Source organism: Ricinus communis, chromosome 8, assembly GCF_019578655.1.
Source record: "Ricinus communis isolate WT05 ecotype wild-type chromosome 8, ASM1957865v1, whole genome shotgun sequence".
Classification (NCBI taxonomy): Eukaryota; Viridiplantae; Streptophyta; class Magnoliopsida; order Malpighiales; family Euphorbiaceae; genus Ricinus; species Ricinus communis.
In genome coordinates this window covers 9638009-9650872 of record NC_063263.1, presented here as the reverse complement: position 1 = coordinate 9650872, position 12864 = coordinate 9638009, and positions in this window count along the sequence as shown.

The window sequence follows — 12864 nt, the reverse complement described above, 5'->3', positions numbered from 1 at the left end:
GTATTCTTTCTTTTGTTATTCGATAGAAGATACACAAAACAAATATAACTGAAAATACTATTGAGTAACTTCAAAATATAAAGTTATAATGATTTGCATAGCACAATAAACTAGAAGCATAAAAGGAAGAAAAACCAAATCCAAACAAGAAAACAAAAAGAGCATCTCAAAAATTAAGACTAGCCCGCAGGCCAACTCAGCAAATAACTTTCGGCTCTGGTCCAAATGAATCGATTGATTTCAACTTGTTCTAGAACAGAGAAATAAATATTTATGAGTAAATTACATTCTCTATTCTTTCTTCTTTTACATAATTATTTCTGTTATCTCACGTTTTGGCGTATTTTTTTCCAATCTATGTTTTTCTTTTTTACATTTTTTTAATCTTTAATACTTTTTATATTTTTTTTATGTTAATCTATATTAAATATTTAATATACTTAAAATATATTTATAATATATTTCGATAATATTCTTTATATATTTGAAATAAATTTAGTTTAAACTATATATTTATTCAGAGTAAACTATATGTTATCAATTATGGAGTCTAGAAAATTATTGTTCTTTGATACGAGAATCCGTTACAGAAACTTACATATTCTATATTTTTTTACAACTTTTATTATGGTGAAAAAAAAATCTAAAATTTTAATATAAAAATAATAAAAATGAGAGTATTATATTTTGAAATAAATTTATTATATACTTAATGCATATTGTTTACTATATATATTTTAAGATTTTTTAGCTATAGATATTACAAATTTAATATATATTTTTTTAAATTGGATTAACTTGAAATATACAAATTCAATACTTTCCTGCATATAATACGTTCGAGCAGTATAACCCCATATTTTGCAAGTCTACCAAATTTTTTTTGTTCAATACATACATCTATTGTCACCTCAGTTTGCACGAAAAAACCTAACACCTTTTGAACTTTTAAAGAATTATATATTTAATTACATTTAAGCCCTTCAATGCTGATGTGGAGGTGTGTCTACTCACTAGCATTGACTGTATCAATAAAATTGACGTAATCTTTATAAATTCTATAAAATATTTTTTGACCATTTTATTTTATAAAATAACTTTTTAACCCTTGAAAAAAATTTGAACTAATTTTTATAAAATATTTATTTGAATCCTCCAAAATTTCTAAACATACATATTTTAGATTTATAAAGGTGAAGTGTTTTAATAATAATTTTGAAAATTTTAATCTTTTTCTTTTTGTGCTTGCAAATTTCAAAAACAATTGAGATGAAAAATTTAAATACTTTATTTATATTTTAATCTCCATAAATATATTGATTTATTATCCTTAAGATTTTTATGATCTATCTATTATTTATTATGATACTAATTATATATGATGAAAATTTTAATTAAATTATAAGTTATACCATTCAACTCTATAAATCTAATAAATTAATGTAGCTATCAAAAAGATACTTTATGAAAAATTAATTTGGAGAAATCGAAAAGGTATTTATAAAAATTATGAAATATTAAAAAAATGAGGGATCGAAAAAATTTTAAAAGAATTATAAAATATAAAAATATTTTGAAGAGGCAAAGTTTTTTTTACAAAAATTACACTATAAAAAAATAATGAAATAGAGACCACATTTAGAGACTATAAAAAAATGGTCGCTATTAGAGACCACTTTGAGACCACATAGCAATTATATGGAGACTAAAATATTTATATAAAAAGAGAGGTCGCATAAAAACCACTTAGTGACCATAATTTTAGAGACTACAAAACGTGGTCTCTAAGTGGTTACTATTAGTACGCCTAAAATTAGAGAGAAATTTAGTGATTACTTAGAGATCATACGTGGTCGCTAACTTAATATAAATATTGTATTATTATATATATATATATATATATATATATATATATATATATATATATATATATATATAAAATGTAACAATATATTTTTGTTAATATTATATTTTTAATATATAAATATAAATAATTTATTATATGACATTAATACAATATTAATAATATATAAATATTAATTAACTGTTAGTATAATTAATATATAATATATAATTATAAAATTAAAAAAATAAAACTGTATAATTTCCTTTGGAACTATATATTTTTTATAAAAATCAAAATGATGTATTTTATAGAAAACTACGTAGTTTTGATATAATAAAAGCTAAAATTAAAATAAATAACACACGTTACACAAAACCTAAATATCTCTTTCTCTCAGGCCCTCGTTGCCTCACGCCGTCCTCTTCTTTAACCTTAAGCCTCCGCTTCTTTCTTCTTTTTAAAGCTTACTATGTATCCCAGATAGGGATCAACTATTGATAAGACCGTTTTAGATATGTATCAGCATTTCATCTTCTTATTCTTCTTCTTTCTTTAGTTCTTCATCATCTCTCTCAAGTCCTCAACGATTCGCATTCAAGCACATAATGGATTTGCTCACAGTTTTTTATTTTTTTCTTTCAGGGACTAAAGCAGAAGGTGGACAGTGTCGCACATTCGAGCAAAAAATGGCACAATTTGTTAATTTATTTTCTATTTGTTCAAGTATTTGTCTGACGTTTTAAGCTCCTTATTAATGTTCACTATTTTTAAAAATGCATATTTGACAAAGTTATTCTTGCAGTGTATATCCTCAATTACTTTTCATTTTTTCCAAAGGTTTGCCGGATAACTTGTAGATGGACATGTTCTATAGAATAGAACAAAAGGAGATTGAGTGAGAGTTGTGCAGACATATCAAATGCAAAAGTGATTTTGGATTTTGAAGCTCTTGCTTTGATGCCTTAGTGGTTAATTTTAGTTGGGAAAGCTTTTTTTCTTTTTTTTTTTGTTTTTTTAATAGTTTTGTTCTATTTGTTTTCATTTCTTTACAGACATTGAAATTGTTACTGCATATTGAATTCTTTACTATTCTAATGGGCACATAGGATTTCATTGCTCTACTATTTTTCTTACCAGTATAGAATTATAGTAGTACACAACCTTTTTTAGAAGGTGCAGTCAAAAGTTCTATTTATTGTCAAGACTGAACAACCGACTAATTCTTTATTGTCATTTTCTGCACCAGAAAATCAGAACATCTGTAGCAGTACTAAAATGTCCGAGTTGCATATGTGGATTTAATCTTTACTTGCATAACCTTCAGCCAATCTGTTTGCATGCTGCAAATTGCATCAGTGATATTGCAATTTATATGACTTCATTATTTTATGAAGAAATATGAGCTCATTACTTTGAAAATAATAGTTATAGTTTGATTATAGGAAAAGAAACCATCTGGAATCAATTAATTTCCTTAGACCCAATATCTCATTCTTGATTACAAACTTGATGTAGCAATTTAATGATTCATTATTTGTCTCCTTGTCCTAATTAAACTAGCTTTTTTCTTATAAAAAGAAGGGTTTAAACTGTAATGACCTACTTATTTGAATTCTCAGTATAATTGAGAATAATTTGCACAAACTCTTGTTAGAGCAGTGGCCCACGTGGAGTAAATAGATTCTACAATTGGGTTAAAAATAAAGCCCCTTTTATTTATCTTGACTTTTCATAGATTCAAGTAAAAAAGCAAATTAAGATTTTGGCAATCTTCTTCCTATTTGCACAAATTCTTTTTTTGCCTTATTATTTTTTCAAATTTTGTATGTAAATAATGATCTTATATTTATATCACAGACTCGTATGGAGTGTTTGTATGAGGCGACTCATGATAAAGGAGAATCTAATAATAAAAATTTTAAAAGAGACGAAGATAAAATATTTTATGAAACAATGGAGTTTATTTACATTATCTTATCTTATAGTACTAATTTTTATTATTGGACTTTATTTTTATGTTGGATCTGTATTTTTTTTTCTTTTTATTTATGCAATGGCGATATACTTGGCTTTATTTCAATTAAAAATTGATGTTATTCTTTTATTATTAATTTTATGATTGGATAAATTTATAATTACTCTTTTTAATTATTTATTATAATTTAATATATATTAAAATAATCATCATAATATAACATTAGTATAATAAATGATATTAATAATATTATAAATAAATGTATATAGTCTCTAAATGGTATACATTTTTAAAATTAAAACATTACAAACTATAAAATGTTATTTTGTTTCTTAATGTTCTTAATTGCTAGTTTGTTAGCTTTTCACACAGCACCAAAAATCTTGTATTTTGACTCGCATCATATTTTTTTTCTTTACTTTTCACATTCATAAATTAGTGTCTATTTATTATGGGGAAATCACGTTAGTGGAAATTTTATCAAACGATCAGCCACCAACAATCAGTTATCAGCTCCATTAGTTAACTAACTAAATAATTCTAAATATTTAGTAAATTTTCAAAGGTTGGATTAATTTTCATATGAATTTGAATATAACACTCACTAGTTGAAGCAAACGAAAGAATCAACAATTGGAAGATGATTGATTGTTTATATCAAGTCCCCAGAATTACTCACTTAAAGTGATGTGAAGATGATGAATAATTATTAACCTAAGCAGTCAAATAATTTCGTGAGATTCCTTCGATCTATTTTTTATGTAGTTGGAATATTTGGTCTTATTGAGGATTTTGATGCCCAACTCTTTCAGTAAATACTAAAGATGGAATGTTGAACACGGTCACGCACATAACTAAATTGCTCGATTTTAATTGGGCTATAGCAAGGTTTTGACCTGATCATTTCAATATGGGCTCATGGGTTGGCCACAGCAAATAAATATCAAGTGAAGGTAATTCAATCAATATATTTTATCCACATGCATAGTTAATTGAAAAAATAATAAAAATATTTATATTTTTTATTTTTTTATTAAATATATAGTTTTTTTTAATTTTTTAATTTTTACTGTATTAAAATATCATAAATAGGATATTTCTTTTTTAGTTTTTTAAGATAAGTAAACTGAAAGATAACTAAATAATAACTGAAAAATAACAAAATTATAAATTCTCAAAAAATTTAAAAAACAATTTTTTTTTTGAAATTACATAATTAAAAAAATATCTTTTATTATTTTAAAATATTTTTAAAAATTTTACTAATTGCTTTCATATTTTACTACAAAGAAACCAGTCATTCTGTGAGAAGTTCTTAAATTCGATATTTGATTATATCGATAAATTAGATTTAATAACAACAAACAAGTCGTATGTCCCTATTGTCTAGCTTCTTGAGTACTTTTGGTACACATCCCAAAAGAAAATCATAAAAATAAAAAGCCAACTCCTTCTTTTCTTAATCTAATTTTTTTTTTTGAATAAAGTTGTTACTACAGTGTTTCCCAAAATTCAGCCTGATTATTTTCTTATCATTTAGAGGCCAGACTATTGATATCTCAAATTAATATTTGTAAGTGTATAAACCGATTGTTAATACCGATAAATTCATCACGAAATCGATTTTATAAGAAATTGTAGAGTATATATTATAAATACCAACTATCATACAAAATTATTAAAAATATATCTAAACACCCTAAATCAATATATAAAAATAGTTTTAAAGTTTATAAAAGAGATTCAATAAATCAGAAAATAAATATGTAATTGGAATGATTGATATAAATTATATGATAAAATAGCATTTAGTCTAGCCTACACTTAATAGTCACATTATCTCTTTTTAAGTTCAAATTTAATGAATGAGATAATGATGTGTAATTTTTCTAAGTCACTCAAGCTAATGATGCAACTTAGATTTTTTATACCAATATAGATTAAAATAAAAATAGTGTTTTTAATACTTTTAACCTAAATTTTTTTATAACAAATATTACTATTAAATTGATATGATGGTCAATCAAAATAATAGATGAAACTAATACAAGTTCGAAGGTAAAGAAATCATTCATTAAATTTGTAATATATAAGGTTCATACATAAATAAAAGCAAACTAAATATTTATGAAACTTAACCTGACATATTTAATCCAATAATCATTGTAATTAAAGAGAAAGATATAAGAAATATAAAATAGAAAATTAAAGCTCCCTCGAGATTTAGAAGTTTTTCAAGGGATGAAGAAGATTGATCCTCACTCTACACGTCCTGAAAAATTTCTTTTTTCCTTGAAAGAATAATGCAAGAATTTAACTAAAAATATTGTAAAGAGAAAAATAATAGACTCTTCCTTTTGTTTAATTGATCTCTACTTCTTGTAGAGATTTATTTTTCAGAGGCATTCTCTGAGCACAATACTACTATAGTTATTTCTTAACTGTCCTAAACAAAATAAGGCACTATTGTTAATGTTGTTATAGAAGGATTCAATCGTCATTTTGACAATTAAAGCTCTTTCAAATTAAGCTGAAGTTTTTAGAATCTTTGTATCTTCAAGAGGACTATGAGATGAGTATGTAGTTTCTGATAAATGGGAGGAAAAGAATTAACAAGTTCTTCATGGCGTTTTAAACTCCTGCCATATCACCTCTAAAACTCTCCTCAACAAAGTTACATAATAATCTCATGAGCCTATAGATCAGAAAATATATATATATATATAGAAAACTAACAGAGAAAGAATGGGCAAAAACCAACAGAATTACAATTAAGAAATGAAATATATTCACAAGGAAAAGAGTTGGATAACCCCTACGGAGCTTTCTGGAATAAGGACAGGGTAGAGAGAATCTTAGTTTGGACAGATATTTATGAAAACACTTTTCACAATTTCTAAGGATTCATTGATTTGGCCATGCCTTTCAAAATCAATAATTTCTTCTTATCCTATCAAACATAACTATTCAATGCATTCATACACTAAAAAGCAATGTGTATTTCATACTCCATCTGGCATTTAATTAAAAGCTTTGTGTGATGATAGGAATTTGGGTGAGCATATAATTGTGTGACTAAACATAACAATGATATGAAAGGTATTGACATTCCATGTGCTTGCAATAGTTTGACTATGATAACAAATTAATTTCATATTTAATTAGGACAAACATTCAAGACTTAAAGTCTATGGTTCATTGTAGAGTTTTACATTTCCTGGCGGCTTTGATGTTTTCATCTTGCTGTCTCTAGTCACTGATTCATAGCCAAATGTATTTTCCAGGCTTGCGTACAAAAATTTCTGTTCTTAAAAAAATAAAAAAGGAAAAAAATAAGAGTATGTTTTCTTTTTTTTTATTTCTTCTGGAATTAAATTAATAGCAATATAATTGTACAAAATTATATGGTTTTACCATAATAATCTCATGAGCCTATAGATCAGAAAATAGAGAAATTGATCATCATATGGATATATATATATATATACAGAAAAAGAATGGGCAAAAACCAACAGAATTACAATTAAAAAATGAAATATATTCACAAGGAAAAGAGTTGGATAACCCCTACGGAGCTTTCTGGAATAAGGACAGGGTAGAGAGAATCTTAGTTTGGACAGATATTTATGAAAGCACTTTTCACAATTTCTAAGGATTCATTGATTTGGCCATGCCTTTCAAAATCAATAATTTCTTCTTATCCTATCAAACATAACTATTCAATGCATTCATACACTAAAAAGCAATGTGTATTTCATACACCATCTGGCATTTAATTTTCTTTTTCCTGTGGACCGAAAAATTGATAATTTTTTTTTATTACTCCAAAATTTAATTAATAGTTTAGTTAGCAATTATTGGGAATATCTTTTATTCATTATCATAAATATTATTATATAAATTTAATTTAATGATTTTTACTTTCAAATTACAGCTTTTATATAAAGCATAATAAAATCATTTAGATATAAAATTAATTCAAAAATTTATACTTTTATTCCGCGCATAAATTAAAAATCGACTGCCAATTGGATGGAGAGGATGTAATTTTATAGAAAAACAAGCTATTGACTAATAAAATTCAAGGATGAGGTAATTACAACCCTAATTTAATTAAAAGCTTTGTGAGCCTTGATAAATTCGGCTAGACCTACAATATTGATAGTCCACATATCTTTATTCTAAGCTTTTATAATCGTAGTCCAATTAAAGTCCATTTATACATTTTTAACTCATATTCTTTTCTTTTTTTTGTGCCAATATCACATAAAATTAGGCAATAAAGCTAAAATGAGATATTAAGTACATATTTCTACATATTATGTATATAAAATATACTAATAAATTATTAAAATACCTTAATTATATATACATAATATGAACCTATCAATTGTTTTTATTTCTCTCAAAAAGTGCATTTATCACATGCAAAATTAAAACAATTATCAGAGGGAAATCTTTATTCATGCTATTTCTAGAAATGGAGGATAATAACAAATGTTTCTAGTAAAAATTATAACATGCTGTTGCAATCAGTATGATGAGAGTTTTATAAAGGTGTTAGCTTAGTAGAAACGCCTTAATGCGTTCACCAAGGTTTGTATATAACGTTCTATATAAAACAATTAACAAATGCTTCATATCAAATTGAGAGATAGTTCTCTCAGAAAAAAAATTAGAGGCATTAATTGCAAAACCAATTCTTCTGATTTTGCTAGAGTCAAGCTTAGATACTTTCAGTTCTTCACAGTTTATATTCATAAAGTTGGAAGCCATTGTCATATGGAGGATTTGTACGATGCATCGATTTTGCTATCTCAAACATGCATCAACTTAGTGAAGTTGAAACCTCAACAACAATTTATTTCCATGTGAAAAACCACTATGAGCCCAAAATGTAAGAGCAAGGTGTTAGCCATTAACTGTGTTTGGGCAAGAGATTGTTTTAGGGCCAGACTCATGTTGGATTAGAGACTCAAAACTGAACTGCCATTTCTCTGACCTCTCCTTGGGCTTATGCAAAGTTGGACTACAAACCCATTAAGTTCACAATTATTTAATATTAAAATATAAATTACTTAATGCTAAGTTTTTCGCAAATTAGAAGATGGACTCATGCCCGCATAGTTCTATGGACTCTGAAGTCCATCCAGCTCTGTTTTATTTGTAAAAAAATTTGTGTCAGGGTCTGATACATTATGTTCATTAAACATGTGTTAAATATTTATTATTTAAACGTGAAATATCATTATTTGTTAACTTAATATTATTAGAAAGATATATGTTGTACAATATAAATATTTGTAGTATAACTTTAGCTTGATATTTTTTTATTTTATTTACTAACTAAGTAAGGACGATTTAATTTATGTCTATATTATATATGTCTATTTGAATGAATTAGTGATATCATTAGCGGCGAATATTTATTAATAAACTAATAAATATTATGCCTATAAATTATGAATGTTTATATCAATCATAATGTTTTTCAAATATGCATCATAAAAACAATAAAAGCTTTTATAAATAATTAATATTTTTATTTAAAAATATTGATGAACATTATTGTCACGACCCCATCTGTGGGCCCGTGACCGGCACTAGGAAATGGGTAAGCGTAAGGCCATCGAAACCCTTAGTAAGCCTGATACTCACTAACTCAATTAAATCTCATCTTATTTTACTGATGCCACAATTTATCTTAACCGTCAAATTTACACAATTAATTCGGTCTGCTAGAAGAATTAGGCTAGACCCGAAATTACAAAGTATTACAACTGATACATCTACTATTTCAACTGTGGAGAATCTAAGATTTTACAAATTAACATACCAAATCAAATCAAATTATATCATCCAATGAGGAAGGAGTCGGGTTACTAGATAAGAGTCACGAGAAGACTAACAGTCACAGATCTGAAAAACAGTAAACATGAGACTGTCAGTTTCGAGAGTGAGTTAAAATCATATATCTAAAAACAGTTGCAAACACCTCAATAGTACATTTATTTAACTTGAAATAAATACTAAGTCATGCAAAAATAAACGTGTCATGTCATGCGTAAACAATAATTTGCACACACAACGGGACGTAGTACTTCAGTAGAACCCTAATCCCAACACTAACATCTCGATCAATCTCCATATTGACATCTTGACTAATCTCAACTCTAACATCCCGACTAATCTCATTCTAATAAGACTGGAGCCTAGAGAGCAAAGCTCGACCAGGGTCCTTAACTCAAGTCCGGTCACTTAAAGTTCACTATCTATCTTAGCCTTTCGGCTCTCTTATTCCAATAAGACTGGCGCCCAGAGAGCAAAACTCGACCAGAGACATTACCTCCAGTCTGGTCACTTAGATTTCCAAATAAGCCAGCACCCAGAGAGCAATGCTCGACCATGGATCTTTACTCCAGCAACCACACTCTATTAAGCCCAGAGAACAATGCTCGACCAGGGCAAATCCTAAATCTTTACTTTTCAAATTTACCTATTTACCCTTTTCCATCGCTATCGGACCTATATCGGTACACTCATCAACCTAATGTGTTCTACTGCCGTCCCATTCCGTGTCAACATAAAATCAATAAAAATTGTAATGCGGAAAATGAAGTATGCATAAATAGTACATAACCAATTAGTCAAAATATTAATAATTAAATCAGAGATATCATATAAAATATTTGCATGACACACGTAAGCAAATATATGACTTTAACTTACAGCTTTGGCGACCTCCTAGCTCTGCTCCGGTGCCTCGGTTGGAGCGAGCCGAACAGACGGATTATCTAATCACGGAAAATAATTTATCAAAACGCTGAACGATTGATCATTAATCCTAGGTCTAGATTCCTAGGACTGACTGTCTAAAATCTCGACTCTGATAAGTTCTATCAAAAATTTGACAGAACCTCCCCTACAAAACGGACATTTACCCCCGTAAAACGGGTCCAGGACCTGCCAGAAAAAACACTTCAAATATCCAACAATTTAATACAACGGAAGTCGGGTCCCCAAGACTTCACTAATTTTCCGACTCCGCCACACAGCACAAAAACCAGGACTACGGCAGGCAGTCCGATAAACTATTATTTTTGACTCACAAATATCATCTAATACTCAACACAAATTAATAAACATAAATTAAATCAAAGAATTCCAAAATTAACGGGTCAGAGAAAATTACTGAGACGCTTGATCGCTCGGTCGACTCGGCACCAGCCGTTGGAGTCCGATCGACGATCCGAACACACCATCGGACTTGAAACCACTCTGATGACGATCCCCGCTTCCGATTTTCCCATCCGACCCCCGATCATCCGGAACAATTTACGGACGATCTCGGCCGTCGATTTGCAAACGAAGTCCGATCGCCACGAAACCAGTGCCATTGCGAAGCTTGAGCTGAGGAGAGTCGGGATACGTCCTCCGATCGTTCATAGCTCGCCGGAAAACCCAAAAAGCCGGCTGCCCCTATTTTCTCTCTCCATCGCGAACTTCGGTTTCCAGCCACCACAGTCGACACCGCCACCGCCAAAAGGAAGCTCTCGGCGAGAGAAGCCGATCGCCACCAAGATCAACGGCTACCACCGCATGAAATGCACGCACGGTGGCAAGGAAGTTTCGGCCGCCTTCCTCCTCGCACACTCTGCTGCCGTCGCCCGCTGGCGCCACTGCACTCGCCGACGCCAGCAGCGCCTTCGGCCGGCATCGCGCGCCCTACAGTCGGCCGCCAACGGCTGGACGGAGCAGCACCCGGCTTCTTCCTCTTCCCCGGCCTTCCTTCTCTCTCCCTGATTCTTCTTTTCTTTTCTTCTTCTCCATATCGACATCTAGTCCCTGAACGTTTCATTATTACCTTTTGGTCCCTCAACCTTTTAAATTACGACAATTTTACCCTTCAGTATTTCCAATTACCCCCAAACTTTTCTTTAGCCTTTCAATTAAGCTCCTAACTTATTAATTTGGGTCAAATTAGAATTATTGAAAATATATAATTACATATATACCTCTGCCGACATATTTATTTATAAAAATACAAAACTTACAAATTTTCATTAAACCTCCAATAATAATAAAATTATACTTTTAACTCTCATTTTAAAATAAATTTCCAATTTAGTCCTAACACACAATTAATTTAAATAATCAATTTGCTAAATATTTTCCAACTTAAAATTTAATACCACTAGCTAAATAAAATACCAATTTCTCCAAAATTCTTTTATAAAAACACCTTTTACAAATTCTTCCATAATTTTTCAATATATATATATACTATATATATACATTTGAGGAAAATTTGAATAACCAAAATATAATTTATTTCTCAAATAATTTACTTAATTAATTTCTTAAAAGATCCAACTAATTGGGTATAGAAATAACTCCTTTATTTGTCTAATATTAAATCAATCCAATTAAACCGAATAAAAATATAATTAACTAAATTTAAATAAAACTAATTTATTAATTATTATTAATAAAATCATTATTAAAGAAAATTTCTGAGTATTACAATTATATGTATGGAAAATAAACATTGCAGTATCAGATAATAAATATTAATATTAACATTGATGAATAATACATCAAATAAAATGAACAAAAACATTAACTATAAGAATATTAAGTTCACAAATAATAAATATTTCAATACAAAGAAAATCAATTATTATAGAATATTACATCTAATGGACATTATATATATAGAAAATGAATATTCTAGTATATGTAAATGACCAAAAAATAATAATATGTATACAGTCTAATAAAATTTTATTGACATGTGTTACTATATTCTTATAGATATAATTTTTAATTTTGACATGTGTACTTATTATTAACACATAGAATTCAAGTTGATGTATAATTTAATAGTTTTTTAATTAATCTGTTGATAATTTTTATATTATTGTATTAATAAAATTTTAAAATATAAAAAACTAACAAAGACGTTAAAAATATTTAATTTATTTTTTAAATATTTTAAATAATTATAAAATATTAAAAGATCTATTTAATTTTATATATAAAT